Source organism: Struthio camelus, chromosome Z (genome assembly GCF_040807025.1).
Source record: "Struthio camelus isolate bStrCam1 chromosome Z, bStrCam1.hap1, whole genome shotgun sequence".
Taxonomy (NCBI): domain Eukaryota; kingdom Metazoa; phylum Chordata; class Aves; order Struthioniformes; family Struthionidae; genus Struthio; species Struthio camelus.
This window is the reverse complement of record NC_090982.1, coordinates 12,901,525-12,919,812: the sequence shown is the minus strand read 5'-3', so window position 1 is coordinate 12,919,812 and position 18,288 is coordinate 12,901,525.

Genomic DNA, 18,288 nt, shown 5'->3' with positions numbered 1-18,288 from the left:
GTGTTTCTGCTTGCGCCCGTTGCCTCTTGTCCTGTCACTGGGCATCCCTGAGAAGAGCTTGGCTTCATCTTCTTTGCACCCTCACATCAGATATTTATACATAGTCTTAAGATTCCCTCGGAGCCTTCTCTTCTCCAGGCTGAACAGTCCCAGCTCTCTCGGGCTCTCTTCATATGACAGATGCGCTCGTCCCTTCACCATCTTAGTGGTGCCTCAGTGTACCTGCTTCAGTATGTCCATGTCTCTCTTGTTCGGGTGAGCTCAGGGCCCAGCACTCCAGACAAGGCTGAGTAAAAGGGAAGATCACCTCCTTCGACCTGCAGGCAATGCCATCTCTAATGCAGCCCAGGAGGCTGTTGGCCGCCTTTGCCAACAGGGCACACTGCTGGCTCGTGGTCAACTTGTGTCCACCAGGACCCTCAGGTCCTTTTCTGCAGAGCTGCTTTCCATCCAGCAGGTCAGCCCCTAGCCTGTACTGGTGCCTGTACTCGCCAGGTGCAGGACTTCCCTTTGTTGAACTTCATGACGTTCCTGTTGGCCCACCTCTCCAGTCTATTGAGGTCCCTCTGAATGGCAGCATAGCCCCCTGGTGTATCAGCCACTCCTCTCAGTTTTGTATCATCAGCAAAAAGGGCTGATGTCCATTTTAATGAAGAGATTAAACAGCATCGAATCCAGTATTGACCCCTGAGCTACACCACTGGTGCCTGGCCTCCAAATGGACTTTGCGCCACTGATCACAATCTTCTGAACTCAGCCATTCAGCTGGTTCTCAATGCCCCTCACTATGCTCTTAACTAGCTTTTATTTCATCAGCTTGTCTATAAGGATATTATGGGAGACAGCGTCAAAAGCCTTGCTGAAACCAAGGTAAACTACAACATCCACTGCTTCTCCCTCGGTTGTCAAGCTTCATCACAGAAGGTTATCATGTGGGTTATACATGACTTCTGTTTCATAAATCCGTGCTGACTACTCCAGATCATCTTCTTGTCTTTAACATACCTGGAAACAGTATCTAGTACCCAAGATTAGTTGCTCCATCTCCTTCCTAGGGACTGAGGTGGGGCTGACCAGCCTGCAGTTCCTCACATCCTGCTTCTTGCCCTTCTTGAAGATAGAAGTGACATTTGCGCTCTTCCAGGCCTCAGGAATCTCTCCTAGTTACCATGATCTTTCAAAGATAATCCAAAGTGGCTTCTCAATGACGTTGGCCAGTTCCCTCAGTACTCGTGGGTGCACCCTGTCATGGTCCATTGACTTGTGCATGTTACTTGTTTAAGTGTTTTCCAACGTGATCATCCACCAGGCTAAGGCTTCATTGCTCTCTGGGGCTTGGGATTCCTTTACACCAGCAAAGGCTGGGGCAAAGAAGGCATTCAGGACTTCTGGCTTCGATGTCCTTTGCCACCACAGGCCTTGTCCTATTTAGCAGTAGGCCCACATTTTTTCTAGCTTTCCTCTTGCAGCTGATGTGTTTGTAGAAGGCTTTCTTGTTGCCATTAATGTCCCTTGCCAGTTTCAGCTCTAGGTGGGCTTTAGCTCTCCTAATCCCAACCCTGCACGCTTAGACAGTGTCTCTACAGTCCTCCAGGATCACCTCTCCCTGCTTCCACCTCCTGTACATTTCTTTTTTATATTTTAGTCAGAAGTTCCTTGTTCATGAATGCAGGCCTGCTGCTGCCTTTGACTGACTTCCAGTTTGTTGGAATGCACAGCTCTTGAGCTTGGAGGAGGTGATCCTTGAAAATCACCTGGATCTTCTGGACCCCTCCCTTTCTCCAGGGTTGTATCCCATGGCATTCTTCTAAACAGGTTTCTGAAGAGGCCCTCGTGACCTGTAATCCAGGGTTGTGATCCTGCTTTTTGCTCCCTCCTTGCAGGATTCTGAACTCTCCTGTTTTGTGTTTGCTGCCACCAAGGCTGCCACCAGCTTTCATATATCCGAGCCGTTCTTCCTTGTTGGTAAATATGAAGTTTGGCAGAGTGCCTCTCCTCATCAGCTCCTTGATCTCATGTTAGGAAGTTGCCACTGATGCACTCTTGAAGCCTCCTGGATTGCTTGTGCCCTGCTGTGTTGTCCCTCCAACAGATATCAGGGTGGTTAAAGTCCCCCATTAGGGTCAAGGCCTCATGTGAGACTTCTTCCAGTCGTCTGAATAAGGCATCATCTGTTTTTTTTTTCCAGATCAGGTAGTCTACAGCATGCACCCACTACAATGTCACCCATTTTGCTCTGCCTGCTAATCCTGGCCCACAGGCTTTCAGGGGGCCCCTCGCCCATCTCCAGGAAGAGCTCCATGCATTCCTACTGCTCTCTGACATAAAGGGTAACTCCCACTCCTCTCCGTTCCATCCTGCCCTTCCTGAAGAGCCTGTATCCATCCATTGTAGCACTCTAGTTGTGCGAGCTATCCCACCACGTCTCCCTGATCCCAATGAAATCGTAGCCCTATAATTGTACAGACCTCTATTTCCTCCTGTTTGCTCCCCATGATGCATGCATTAGTGTTCAGGCACTTCGGAGAGGGACCTCGGCATGCTGTCTTCCTAGAAAGGGCAGGAGAGCTTTCCTCATAATGTAGCCCCATAGGCAATTCCTTATTTACTTGTATATGTTTGAGATGATTCCACTTCAGATCTGGTTGGTTGATTAAGAGGTCTCTTCTGTTATTGGCCCTTGAAGAGGGTTTTGTGGTCATGGAAACAAAAACCCTGTTGGCAACACCAGCTATTCAACCAGATGTTGGCCCACAGGATCTGTCCTGTCCTCCTTAGTCCCTTTCCCCTCGCCATGAGGATTAAGGAGTCACCACTTGGGCCCCCATGCCTTTGAATGCTATCCCCAGGGCCATGTAGTCACATCTGATGGTATCCAGGTCTCCCCTGGCAGTATCATTGGGGCCCACACAGAAGCACACCAGTCTGAGGACTGGTCAAGCTTCAGCAGCCCTTACACAATATCCTGAATGTGAGCCCCCAGCAAGCATCAAACCTCCCTAGATGGCAGGTCAGGGGGGCCTTCATCCGCCTCATCAAGGAGTCCTCCCTGCTACTACTCGTTACTTCCTCCAGGTGCTCGTAGCTGGCTGCAGCTCAGCTGGCACCCATGCTCTGTCAGACAATGCTCTCAGCTCCATGAGGGCTATGAGGGCCATGAACCTATCCCAAAGTTGCAAGGCTCTGGGTGCAGCAAATGTCTTCCTCCTGGGGCCAGAAGGCACCAGCACCCATCTTCCACGGTGACTTCCACCTTCTGGACTGATAGGCACAGACTCTGCCTGCCCCTCCGCTGCGATTTGATGTTTGGGCTCCTGAAGCTGCAGAGCCTCATGGAAGATTAAGTCAATCCGTTTCCTGTCCTGTGTGACGCTGGGCACTCTGCCGACCTCCTCCTGCAGCTCTGTGACTTGGCAGCTCAGCTCCTCCACCACAGCCCACCTCTTTCAGGTAGGGAGATCATCAGCCCCAGCCCCAGAGGCTCCCTGCAGCCGAAGATTTGCAGGGCTGCATCCTCGTCTTGTAGCTCCGTCTCAGCCAAAGCCTCCACTATTGCAGAGACAGTTGCTCCAACAGCTGTTGGGGACCATGCCCCATGTCCTGTCACCGCCACAGCAGAGTATGTGCATGCTGGTCTGAGCAATGATACCAGGCCTTCCTTTGCGCCCTGGTGAGCAAACTACTGCATAAACTTCTGCATCTGTTGGCTGATTCTGTTAGCCTCAGTCCTGGCTAAAGCAGGGCCAGTAGTGTGCAATAGAGAAGGGGTGGGAACAAAGGCAGAGGAAGGTCAATGAAAGAGAAGAGGAGGAACTGGAAGGGATGAAAACAGTGACTATCCAGAAGGAACGCACAGGAGAGGAAGAACATACCACTGAAGAAGGCAAACTACAGAGAGGGAATAGTGAAAGTGCTGCAGCAGGTTTTTTGAGGAAGCTCTCTGCTGCTTTCCATGTAAGTCCACGTGGGACTGGATGGGCATATAGAGTTTTATAAGGCAAAGTGTGTGACACACTGAAGCATTATTAGGTAAAGCAGATCGAGAGTCTCTGGCCCCATGAGTGTCATATCCTGTCCTGCAGTGCTCAGCTGCATCAGGAAAGGTGCTAGGGCAGCCACAACAGCTACTGCAGTCTCCACAGTGGGCTGAGGGGGGATAGGCAGTGCCCCAACTAGCTAACCAACACCAGCTAACACTTCCAACAGAAAAAGCCATCCTTGGTCAGAAAGAAAGGGTATAGAGGAAGATTTCAGTCTATGCCCTGCAAAGCAAGGAAGCCCTGGCTCCAGTTCCTAGTGCTCTGATTTTACTCTTAGGTATATCACTTTGAGGAATTTTTGGAAACTAGCAGTAAACATGCTATCTGGAGGTGTCACCATACTCAGTTAGTAGTTTGGTAGTTAGCTGATTTGGCTCCTTCTTCATAGCTGCTTGAAACTGAGCACCTGGTTTCACATCGAGGTCAAATGCCTTAAACACTAGATGCTGCAGGAGGCAAGACTTCCTAAAGTTCGAGATGAGTTCCTCTAAGCTCATGACAAACAAATAAACTGGATTATTGAGGCATTCTTAAAAAAGGCTGAGAGAGCACTCAGCAGTTTCAGATTAAAAAACTTCCTCCTCGCAGATTTATAAAGTGGGTGTTTGATTCAGAATTTCAATAAGATATGAGGTCCTTGAGGACCTGTAGGTGCCTCACTTCTTTACCGACCAATGTGTTTTTTTCCTCCATCACAGATCGTGTGATGTGTGGTCATGAAAAATGCTTCTTTCTCTTCAGAGGACTGTGTGTCTGCTTATTTCTGTACGATGTGAACTAAATGTCAGAAGTTTGCTTCCTTGGAAGAGCAAGGCATCACTGCAAATAAATTGATTTTAGAGTTGGTCAGAAACAGATGCTGAAAGCAAATTTTTGGTAAAGAATTAAATAAGCTATGCTATTTTATTTTTTATTTACAGTAAGGCAGCTAGCAATGCAGGGCTTTCCATATTCTGACTCTATCACTCCAAACATAGCAATATCAAAATCCTCAGGTCCAAGCGGACCATTGCCACCAACTCTTTCATCATTCAGGAAACAAAGTCCCAGCTCTTCTTGCTGTCTCTTTCCAAAAAAGCCTTCCAGCCTGATGCCTTTTGTAGCAGGTCTGGAAAGTCACCAGTTTATACATAAATAAATAAAGGGATTAGCATTTTCCGACGACTGAAGGAGAACAAGGAAATGAGAAGAGGAAGGGAAGGGAACCATTTGGCAGAACATCCCACATAGGGCTTGACTCAACAATGCCTCTACATCCGTGTGCAGTGCTATCTCTGCTCAGCAATGCTCAGGATGCTTCCCTAAATCATTTCAAGCTAGCCTAGCCAGAACAATGCACTCACATCAGAAAAGCAGATGCTAAATAGGGCCCACATTGGGTGTAGCAGGTGTTAGCATGTGGGTGCAGAGTATGTCCAATGATGTAATCTTGCAACCATTCATGTCAGATAAACACCATGTTCTTCATTGTAGGGCCTTCCCGTGGGAAGTAGCCTGATATCAGTAGACTCGATTCTCACCAATGACTCTGGAGAGTCTCTGTTACTGTTCATCACCCCACCACGTCGAAGCACTCGGTGAGCAGAGACAGCCTGGCTGGCCATGTGTCTGTCCTCAAAAGCGCCAGGAAGTGAGGACATGTCTTGCATTGTCCCTCCTACCAAAGCTTTTTTGCCCATAATTAGCTTTAAGCCTAGAATACTCTAAATAGTAAAGCAAGGACACTCCTAGACGGAGAGCACTGCTAATGCCAACCTCACTTTTTTGTGTGCACAAGTGCGCCGTGGAAGTTAGGAGGAGTAGGAACAAATTCTCCTGCTAGAACAGGTTGAAAAAAATGCTAGGAATAGCCATACATTTTTAAAAGAAGTATTAAAGAAGTCTTATTCATGGTATTAAGACGTCTTTGAATGGTTTCCTTAAGACTGTTGCCAGGTCTCAGGCTTTGGTGAGGCCATTGCTTCCTTCCTGCGGCATTATGCATTGGTGAGTTTTGGCGTGTCATCCTGCAGCCCGGGAGGTTGTTGCAGCACAAATAAGGGCCCTTGGGATTAAAAAAATCTCTCCATGGCCAGTTCTGGATGTGGAGAGATGGGTACCAGGATCGTGCTCCTAACAAAAAAACCAACTCTGCCCTCTTAGTATGAGGGCATAATCCATAGCCCTGAAGCCGGGTAAAGTTTTCCTGGCATAGTGGGCTCTTGAGCACCTTCCTAAAACCCAGTGTGATACTCCAGCTTTAAAGTGGAAGCATACCTGAAGTTTTCCTCCCACTGCATACACTCCCTGCTAGTGTATACAGTGCCATGCCATGCTCTGCTCACGTGCTAGGTTAAATAGCAGCTCTGGATAGCTTCTTACAAATATTCTCAGCATTTCTTGACCAGTAGAGACTTGCTTATGGGATGCTAGACCCAAACAGCATAGTTGCCAATGATGTAAATAACACTAAAAAAAAAAAGCGAGAAACATGATATATAAATATCCCATTCAACATCTACAGGCTCTTGTAGGATGGTATGAAAATAAGACGATCCCAGGACCTCACCGTTTGCCTTGACCTTCTCGCCAGCAGGCCAGATGTTTGGGTCCCTCCAGCTTGCAGCTGTGGGCTCACGAAGCTGGCTGCTCCGTGTGGCACACAACCCCTGTCAGAGCAGATGCCTCTTCCAGGCCAGAAGAGGCCCATCTTGCTCCAGAGCCGGGCAGAAGCTTTATGATTCTTAAAATCATGACTTCAAGTGCACAATTTAAATTAGGTATATATTTATGTCACTTAAGTGCTTTGAACTGTGTTGATGTCTATAAAACTGTTCAGTCCATAACAATTAAATCGTAAAGAGAAGTGATTAAGACACGTCAAGACCCATTATAGAAAGATCACATAGATTACACAACAGAGAGCAAGATATAAATAAAAGTTTAAAAGTAGAGGCAAATATTCAGCTGATTAGTTACGAAGCACAAGGAATAAATTAAGAGAAAGAGGAAGAGGAAAAGTGAAGAAGAACTCTGCCTTTGCAAATTATGCTACCCAGCACAGTCATCAGCATATATTCTGGTAAGTAACTGAGTTATTATATACATAGGACTATTTTTTCCCCTTTTTAATGTATTTATAGACCAGATAAAAAATTAAGATAAATGTTCTTGTTTATCTTGGCAAAATTTTGTCCTTTACTTAGAAGGGTATTCAGTGCAAAGGTGAAAAGCAGATCTTAAATCTCTCTGATTTTATTTCCCAGACCTTAGACAGGAGACTCAGGCCAAACTCAATGCAACAGAAAGTATGTGTCAGTCAATATCAACATCAGTCCCCTCCTAACGGCTTGAGCACAAAACAGTGATGGAGTAAGTCTGCTCTAAGCAAATGTAGGCATAACAGAAGACCTAGAAGAAGCTTTTTTTGTTGTTGTTTTTGCTTTTTTTTTTTAAATATAGCTGTGTTCAAACACCTTGCTGTAGTTCTTTGTTTTTCTTTAACATAAATGAATTCAAAGGCCCTGAGAGGAAATCAGGGAAATGCAGAGGAACTTTCTCTTGACAATGACTTTACTCCCTTAATTAATACATGTAGTTTAAAATTTGGCACATAAAAACACTGGCATTTTTGTGACTGGATGTTTTTAATGGAAACCTGAAGCACTCAATCCCCTTGGAAGCTGGACTTCACTTTCCCCCAGTGCATTTGAAATCATCATTTTGAATTTTCATGGCGTGCATCGAATAGGCCAAGTTGCTTCTACGCAAGGTTTATTTGTTGCACTTTGCCAGCGTTCACTGTTAGTCAGCCTCCTTTGAGACATTTCAGTCTCCTAGTGGCACCTCTTTTGAGTGACTGGCCCTTGGCCGTCTCTTCTTGTGGGTCCAGCTGCTCTCTGTCCCTACGATGGCACCTTGTTAGCTGTGAAGGTAATAAAATAAGAACGTCGCTGCAAGACTTTTCCTTGGACACCTTTGGAGTAGCAGTATCTGCAGTTCTACAGCAGCAGTTTTTTTCCAAGCCAAGTGTAACTGAGTTGCCAAAGAGCTCCAAGATATAGTATTTAAATAGCCAGAAATGAGAGCACATTTCCTTACTGTGCTTGGACATACTTAGATATGACTAAGCCCCTCTGACCTTCTCCCCAGACTTATGCCAGCCTGCTGCAGACCCTGAACCATGTTCTCCGTTCCTTCTTTCATTTCTCTTTTGAGCCAGTTTGCAGAATTCAGCATCCTTCCACCCACCAAAACTCCCATGCTCCTTGTCCCATGGCCTCGTAGGAGCATGGCGAATTTGTGTGTAACCCTTAGCCGGACTACCCTGCTCCAGTCGGCGTGAAGCCAGATAGAACATGGGCCTGCATAAACTGCTTCTCTAAGAATGACTGACTTTTTTTTACCTTTCCTATCTGGTTCCCTTTAACCTGAACTTTTGATCTAAACCACCACAGAAGTGCAGAGGAAAGCACCGTACTGAGATAACGAGATAGGTGTTTCCAAGTTCTCCATGTGCTGATCACCTAATGCATGGGAATAAGCAGACCTATTTGTGAAATCATCTTCCAGCAATTGCACTGTTTGTTCATTTAAATAAATAGCAGTAGTCTCCTATGTGGACTTTCCTCTGTGTCTCAATGCCTCAATGGCATTTTGAGGACTCTGGACTCCATATCCTGTGGAGGATATCCTCTCCACTACATATCCTGTTTTCTGTAGTATTCGTTACAGACGCACATACTGTGTTGTGAAGCAGGAACACATTTCTCTCCACATGGTCTTATGTGCATGTTGCTAAGGGGAGTAATTTTTGCATGCTTGGCTAGTGTTAGTCAAAAAACCCAAATATATATTTTCTGTACTTGAATTCTAGTCCTACATTTCATGTTTCTAGAGACGGGATAAAGAATATTAAATTTTTGAGGAGAAATACTTTCATCATTGATTTAAAGGAGTGCACTCTGTACAGGACTGAATGAAAGTCTTTTTGCAGGGTAAATATTGCAATCTTTTTATTTGATCAAGTTCAAGCCCTCATCATTCACAGTTCTCTCCTAGCACTGTGCCAGATAAATCTTTGCTATATTTCATATGCTGATGGTGAGTGGAGGTGGATTCTGAATACAGCTGTTTGTGGAAGAGAGGTTTAAAGAATTGAAATAAGGGTTTGAGGAATCCCCATAACTAAATAAAAATTGTTTGATAGTAGCATAAAACTGATTAATATTCTGCTCATTCTATCTGTACAGGCCAAGCTTGGCCAGTGGCACATTTGAGCTTGATAAAAGTTCAAGAACAGTCTTCTGAACCCTTTTTCTATGACAGATGTTCTTTCCCATTTGATACATTTTAACTTTGGAAGAATCCATTCAAGATTTTTTTCCTAATAGTCTCAAGCAGGGGAGGACCATCACATCACAGCTGGGATGCTAAGATCCCTTAGTCCTATCACTGGATAAATGTATACCCTGAGCAAGTGACCTTCTTGATCTGTGGGAACATCTAAATCACTGCTATAGCACTCACAACTGGGACTTCAAAGGCTGCAGCCCTAGGGGAGGCATCACACTGCTCTCTGCTTTAGGGAAGGCCATCTGTAATGTACCAGTAACCATGACAAGAAAGAGAAAGTGGGTGCAAAGCTTAGAGAAGAATAGGGTAGATCCAGGATCGAGAATAAATTAGATTTTTTGGCTATGGACTGATGCAGGAGAACATATCACATGGCATCTTTTGCTAACACCATTTCCATTGTCTTTCCAAAAGTACCTTCCGTATGGGACACCCTTTGATTCTGTGCCATCTTCTCCCGTAAAAAACCTGCCAGTATTGCTGGCACAATGTACAGAGATGTGAAGTGCAGTAAAGAGGGGTCGGCAAGAAACATGACTGTGTCCTTCCTACCTCTGATGAGTTTAACAGCATGCTAGAAATCAGTAACTCACGAACTCTACATAGCTGAGACTACTCTAAGCAGACGTTATCCCACAGCAGCGCCACAGAGGAGTGTCTGCTAAGGCATTAAACAAGAAACCAAATGACCTTGCATGAAGGCAGCAACGGCACTTGTTGGGTGGTGACTGGAAGGAGTCTTCTTCACTAGAAGGTGTCTGGAGGAGTTCAGCTTGAGTATACAGACTCCTGACCAAGACGTCATGTGGAAACTAGCTGGCAAGAGAAAAGAGGGAGTCTAGGAGGAACCCTGAGGATAACTTTTCCAGAAGGCCAGAAGGGTCCAACGTTTCACCCCTGAGCTGAGCAGGTGGAAGCAGTAGGGACTGATGTAGAGGAGGAGAAGAAAATGGTCAGTATTCTGGCTTCAAGCGCTGCTGTAGGTAAGAGAAATGAAATGTTCAAAGTATCTTTCATCTTTAACCAGGCTGAGACAAATAATTTCACAAACAAGGGGAAAGCAGTAGTGAGTAAATACTGTATCACTCACTTGCAGTATTTATCAGCACCTTTCACATTTGTTAAAGTTAAAAACCAGAGGGAGAGGGAAAAAAAAAAAGCTTTCCTAGTAATTCAGTACTCTGAAGACTGAACCCTGAAGATAAGCCAGCCGTGTCATACAGTGCTGAGCTACTGTGCGTACTCACCCCCTCCCAGAAATTACAGCAGCTAATTAGCAAGGTCCCTTTTTACTCAGTCACAGTGCAGCTTGGTCTCTTTTCCTTGGTATCTCTTACCAGAGATACCGTCTTAGATGGTCACTGACCCCAGATCTTTTCTTTCTACCCTGGGTAGCATGAGGACAACCCTTTTTTTCTCAAGGGTTCAGGGGACATAACAGTAACCCCAGGAATCCCCTCCTTTCCACTTTTTTGTGTTTGTAAGTTGCAATTTATAGATAGTGTTCCTAAGCTCAGATATTTTCCCTCCTTGACTGCGAACACCTCGAAATAAAGCTGGAGGTGAAAATGGACCTTTGCAGCAGCACCAAGGGTGCTGCCAGGGCTGTTCATACAACAGCAGCCTTGCAGGAGGTCTGGCGGCCTCGCATTGCGCCCTTTCCATGGATATTTGGGTCCTGCTGATGTAAGGAGGGTGGATTGCCATTCCCCTTTGCTAGACTTGCCCGTCACATCTCTGCTCCATGTGCTATAAAACCTATGCAGAACACACACACACGCATACATGCATATTTTAACTTCCTCTCAGCTGTGGCTGAAGCAAACTTCCAGGAGCAACGCCCAAGCTCTTCATGTTGCACAGAGCCGCTAATGGGTGGCTTCAGCTATCCCAGGAGACCTGCTGTGCAGAGTAAGCAGAGTAAGGCAGAATAAGATGGAAAAGTTTAGGAGACCTTGCTTTTTCTGGAGAGATAGGCCTTTGAGGACTTCTCCCTAAAACATAGCTCCTTCTTACGCTTCTCACAGGAAGAAAGCAGGACTTGAGCCTGCAGTGTTTTCACAGAGCTGCAAGCAGGCTACATGTCTCCCTCTGACCACATGTTAAAAATGGCTCTTACAGATTATCAGTTCCTGTGAGACTTGTTTCCCTCCCTCAGAGGCCCCTTGGTGGGGAGATAAGTCAGTGAGAGAAGCAGAGGGGGACCTTGCAGGAGGGAAGGAGAGCTTTCTGAGGGCCATGTGGGGAACCAGGAGAGAGGGATAAAGAAAGGAATCCAGCAAAAGCAGGATCCACCAGCTGGCCTTGATAGCTTTTTTTTTTTTTAGGGGAAAGGAGACATGCCTACAAAAAGGGACAGTTTTGAAATTAGTTGAGACCAAAGCTGGCTCCTGTTGCATTCCCAGAAGTACGATGTAGGCCTATACATTTCTTTAGGCAGCATTATGTTTTTATTTTACATTTTTAATTACAAGAGCTGCTAGGTGTATATTTTTTGAGCTTTTTCTCAGGCTAGGAGGTGAAGCAAAATAAAACCACTACTGCAAGCAGAGGTGAGGATTTCTGTATAAATGACATGGCTTCCAGACCAGGAGCTTTAAGGAAAAAATAAATGGCAAGACCGGACTCCCTACTAACTGTTGTAAGATGAAGGGTAAATTCTGAGGTTTGGAAACAGGGGGCTAAGGTAAACGGTCTGGGTAGCACAATAACTTGCCATTTGTTCTTTTTAAGGGCGATGGTGGTGGGACGTACCCCTACACCCGCAGCCTCTGCCCTCCCCTTCCTGCGCGAGTGGGTAGGCAGCGGCAGGCAGAGCGTGGGACCAGCAGCTCTGGAAGGGGAAACGATCTGAAAACGTCGACCAGGAGAAGTGATGTGCTAACGGGATGAGTGGGCAGTGGGAAGTTACTCACTGCACCCTTGCCCCGTTAGCCCCTTCCTAAATATGTTTTCTCCCTCAGCCCCCAGATAAATGCTCAGGGGCACAGCTCTTTCCTGATCCTTTCCTGACCTCTCTCTCCTTCGCGGTTTGTACGTCACACTCTGACCCTTTTACATCTTCAGGCTGCTGTTCTGGTTCTGCACAAAGCTCTCCTAGAATGCAGCACATCAGGGAAACCAGAGAGGAGTGAAGAGGAATATGTGTACATATATAGCAAAGAGCCTTTGCCGGCCAGTTCCACCATGGAAATTAAACCTTCCTTCACCTCCAGGGGGAAGCAAGGCTTGAACTCTCTGAGAGCAGCAGCCTCCAGTATCACCCCTCTCTAAAATCATCACATACACATACATATGTATGTATTTACCGATGGATTATGTGTATATTTGATGCTTGTTGACTCATTTGAGCAGCTTGTTTTTTTCACTTGGATGGCTGCTGCCTGACAGCCACAGTAAAGCGCCCCACCATGAAACTAACATGAGAAGGGAATTAAACAATGCCACTGCTTCAGGGGAAAAAGGTTACTTTCGGGCAAATTCCTGCTGAAGCGGCAGGATGGCTATTTGCATGTGACTGCTGCTTGTGCAGGAGCAAGGTTTGACATTGAGGGGAGATGTTGCGTTTTTTGGGCAACTGCTTTTAAAAGTAAAGTGTCTGAAAGGATTGCTTTGGATATGGAAACTGAGCAGAAACTCTGAATAACACTTAGAGCTCCAAGACCGTTTTATTTCCAGGACACTGCTGGTATATTGGAACTGGTATATTGTTTCCTTTTAATTTCTTATCACTTGGGATATGTGGGTACTTGTGGGGTACATTCTTCCTCCTGCCTGCCCACCAACAAAACATTAATGAGTTTTGTTCTCATTAGAGTCTATTAAAGAAATGCAGAACAGAGATAGTGGAGTAGATTAAGGGACTCACCTAAGGACACCATAGACAGCTCGGCAATTGAAAGCAGGTGTGCTTTGGCTTTCTCGCTTTTAGATGACGAGTATTCTCCTCCTTGCTTCCGCATCCTTGTCCCACCATTGCAGGCCAACAGCCCCACAGTGAGACCTCCCAGACCATGAGGCAAGGTGGTCACAGGCATTGTTCAGCTCAGGATGGACCCCTTTCCCCCGCAAATGCCCCAGCAGCCCCATGAGGGAGAAAAAGGGCTCTGCAAGCACTCCGTGCCTTCACATGCACTGATGTGCACCCAGCCATGCTGCTGGTATATGTGTGCTATTGTGTTTGGAAAAGCTTTTGGGACCTTCTCAAGAAATCCATATTATTCTGGCCCTACCTGATGGCTAACAGTACACAAAATACCTGCTATGCAGCCAGCAGACCTCAAAGCTTCACCCACGCAGCAGCTTAGGGTGCTCCCTGGTGTGCTGAGGAGCATGATAGGAGCTTTCTCTCCTCACATTTCCAGCCTAAGTTGTGGCAGTAACATTTCTGTGATGCACCAAAATGGCATTATCAAGCAACTAGCTCAAGACAAACCAAAGGAGTTCACAGAATGCACAGCTTAAAGGTGGGACTCCTTGCCACAAGATGTGTAGATGCCAAAAGGTTATATGCTTCAGAAGTGATTAGATGTATTCACAGAAGAAAAGTCCATCCAGAGCTGCAGCACACCATGGTGCTGGAAATCTCTGGGCATCAGACGACTGGAGCCCGGGAGAGTATTTTGGAGAAATTTGCCTACATGCTTGCACTATTCTGCAGGTGTCCACCATCAAACACTGTCACAGAAGGATTCTCAGCTGGGCAAACTGTCACCTGGTCCAATCATCTTCATACATTCTAGCTGATATTTACTGGCTATTCTCTTTCCAAATTAGAATAATACTAGTACACTTAAATTGGGTTTATTTAAATGCCTTGGTTTGGGCTGGGGATGAGCCCATTCCTTTTTTGTTGTTGTTTTTGTTTGTTTTTGTTTTTCTTTTTTTTATTTTTGTTTTTATTTGCAGAAAACCGTAAAATGTAAAATTTCATAGATGGCTGGTACACAAATAATGCCTCTGATCTGCTTTAGTAAGAATTTAACACTTTTTACCTTAACAGAGGTTCAAAAGTTTAGTGTTGACAATAAGGATTTCAAATTATTAGGTGATGCCTTCTGGAGAGATTATGAAGTTTAGCACTGAAATAAAATTTTTCTATCTGACTGTACAGCAACTATACAGAGGTGCACAATGTGTTAACCGATATCAACTACTGCTAACATGTTTATACTGAAACCCAAGGTACACAGTCCTTGACTGTTCATTTGTTAACATGTTATATGAGTTAGACTTTAAGCTAAGGCCTTGCAATTGGTCTTTGTAGGTTTTCTCTTCCTTTCTTCCTACAGTGGGACTCGATGTACCAAGACCCACTCTGTCTTGCAGGGTAAACACAGCCTGAGTGTCTCATTGGGTAAACAAACAGTAAAAGGATCCCAGATCCCAGGATGGTAATGTGACAGACAGATGTCAACTAATGGCTCAGGAATGTCTTCATACTCACTGGGTTGTGGTTTTATGGCTTTTCAGCTCATGAGAAAGCATTCTTCATTCCATGTCAGAGGAGACGCTGTGCAAAATTTCTAATTCCTCCTGAGGCAAAAAACAACTTATTTACAGGAGTCTGAAAACATTAGGTTGCAAAAGCTACCCATATAGACTTCTTCCCAATGCCAAATTACAGATGCTATCTTGGGAAGGGTGTAATCCTCCCCTCCACCCCCGTCAGGCAGAGGTGCCCGGCACAGCGCAGGTGTGGGAACAGTGAGGGTAATACGTACGTACAGCAGCCCAGCAGCAGGTCATACGGTAACCTGGGAAATAGAAGTCTACATTCACCCATTTCCTTCGTTTCCACAACTGTTCTGTGTTTTTGTGGTCTCAGATTACTTCCTCCCCTGGAAGAAGCACCAGAGGGGAAAGCTGCCCATGATGGACACGGTGTGGCGTCTGAGGAGCAGAAGTGCTGACTTGCCCCCATGCCGGGAGTTATGTGGTGGGGTTGCCCACACAGCAGATTAATGGGACTTTCCACCCTCTGCTTCTCTCTTGAGCGGGCAAGAGGTGCAGATAACCTTATTTCTAGTTAGCAGCCCTCATTAAAGGACTGTGAAGACAGGTGGGTCGTGAACTTGAGGAGAGCACATCAGTGCAAACATATGCAGGCCTGAGGTGACTGCACCAAACCGGAAGTGTCTTGTATGACCGCAGAGCGCACTGAGGCAACACATGTGCTTCACTGTGCCACCTGCTTTCTCTCAGACTTTCCAGAGAAATTGCATTTGCAAAAAGCAGAGCCAGCCACCCTCTGATTCGAAAAAGTAGATGCATGTTACAGCCTGTTTAACAGTGTGTCTAATAGCCCATCTGCCTCACTCCCTGTTTCACTCCTGGGTCCAGGCCCTCTGGTTGTCCGAATTGCACATATGTGTCCATTGCTCCTGGGCTTCCTTCTGAAAAGGCAGCCGGGAGCACAGTTTGCTGACTGAGGGACACCTCTTACACCATACAGCAGGCATGACAGTCCCTCAACTTCATCTCAGCAGGATTCGAATGTGCAAATCCTTTGTGCCCCCGCTCATGACATACAGCATTGAATGTACATCCTTTAGACCAGGGTATCACTATGGAGAGCTGGAAAAAGGGCATCCTTGCTAGAGCCTCCCCCCAGAATAGATACAGTTAAAATAATAATAATAAAAACAACAATTAGTTGTTGTGTTCTGGGTTTCTGGGATCACGGTATATGGTGTGGATGCAACAAGTTCGTGAAAAAGAGTGTTTTTCTCTGAGCCATGAGGATGCAACCTGGCCTATATCAATTAGTGAGGGGTTCAGGGTTCATGTCCTGTCCTAGTATGCAAAGGAAGGATGAACAGAGTCTGTGTTACACAGAGAAAGGAGGCAGTCTAAGCAGCTTCCCCCTCCCGACCAGCAGGTTTCTAATACACTTCTGCCCTGTTAATCCATTTTTGCTCCGTGAAAGGAAAATATCTAGCTGGTATGTACCAGATCTGACTTTGTTCAGAGCAATGGAGTAGAGTAGGAAAGTGCTGAATCCAGTAAGAAGAGAACCAAGCACCCTGTGGTACATATACAAATTCCTCAGGGGAGCCATACAGTAGGAAAAATGAGACAGAATCTGTGAAACGGGAGATGTCTGGGGGCTTCCTACCGTTATGTCCTGAATGCTTCTCAGAGGTGGAAATGCCTAGGTGGGAATGAGGAGCTGTAGCAAAACAAGAGGCCATTGCCACGTGAAGACAACTACTGCTGGTTTCCAAAGAGTGGGATTCTGCTAGGTTTCATTTTGGCAAAATAGGTTGCAGTTCTTCCCTGTCTCAGCCAGCCTGCAGCACTTACAGACAAATGTGTGCAGAGATTTAAGACACAGTAAGAGTTCCCTCTAGAGGAGCAAAATGAAAATCTACATATCTTCCCACACTCTGCTTGAGGCAGGGCTTCCTTCTTTTTACAGGCTGATGCTGCAATAAAGCAACTTATGAAGTCCACAACCCAGGCGCAGGCACTAAAAACAAAACAGTAGCAGTTACACAGTAAAAATCCGGCAGGACCATCCAAGCAGCATCAATGGCAAAAGAGAAAACGTGGGACTTCTAACTTAATCCAAACACAGCTTAACATGATCCTGCCAGCAGAAAGAAAGAAAGAACTCTTATTGCAACAATGCTGAGAATCTCACACAGTGATCATGACCCCATTGTGCTAGATAAATGCTGCATATTCTTTCACAGGCCTTGCCAGCTAAAGAGGAAAGAGAAAAGGAGATCGAGGCACAGGCAAAGGATTAGGAAGTGGTCAAGATCACACAGAAGATCACTAGCAAGAACAGAAGCTGTTCATATGGAGCCCCATGCTGCCCCCAAGTCTTGTTACTCACCATTCCTCATTAATGTTATTCTAGAGGAACTTAGCTGTGGAGGTGCTTTTGTTCCATATTCTCCAAGTATTGCACAGTCCTATCTTTCTGAAGAAGGGTGCAGCATTATGGAAAGGCTGCAGGAGCGTACAAAGGATATTCAGTTGTTTGCTGCTTTTGCTTCAAGCCCTGACCATGCTGAGAGCACTGTGAGAGCAGATAGCCTAACACAGCAGATGCAAAGAATTAACATTTCGTATATTACCAGAGATTGTCCAGAAATTTCAATGGGGAAATCCAAAAGAGATTGAATTGTCTAACTTCCAAGCCAAACACACATGAAGGCAGAAGGGACCAGCTCACTTGCTCCAGGAAAGAGGAAAGTAAATGCCGAGCTGAGAAGAGAAGGTACATTCTCAGAAGGATTTTGTATTGCAACAGATTGGTCTATCTAGAATTTTTTAGACTGAGCTTTTTAAAAAAGCCCAGAGGAGATAGGTAGATAGCTGTCACTCATGATCATCTGAAGCCTCCAGATATATGCCAGCATGTCATGGCTTGGCCTACTCCATAAATGGATTTAAACATAATGCTAGCTTGCACTTACCTGATGTTTTTCATCCCAAGGGAAGGAGACGCCTTCAAAAATAGGGGTGGAGAATTGCTGCTGATATTTTACACATGAGAAGAAAAACATACGCAAAACAAACGTCTACACTACTAAGGGCAAACAGCTCTCTGCATCCAAGCTAAACCTCCATGACAGAGCAGCCCAGAGACACCCAACATTAGTGCTTGTAAGCAGATTGGCTCAGATGCAGCCTAAGTGCAGGAGCCTTCTGAGGGCAAAAGTCCAAAGCCTGAAGCAGGCTACAGACCGTGTTTTGCTTATTTATAATGCCTGCTCCAAAAGTGGCAAATCAATGGAAAATATGACACTTTACAGGAAGCTTGATGAAAATTTTCAAGAGTGACTTTCAGTACAATATTCCTGGACTGTTTATGACATTAATCTTAAAGACTAGGTCTTCAGCCTACCCTAAAATAAATCATGTCGTATTAAGAATGTAATCAAAATTGGTTTAACTTTTC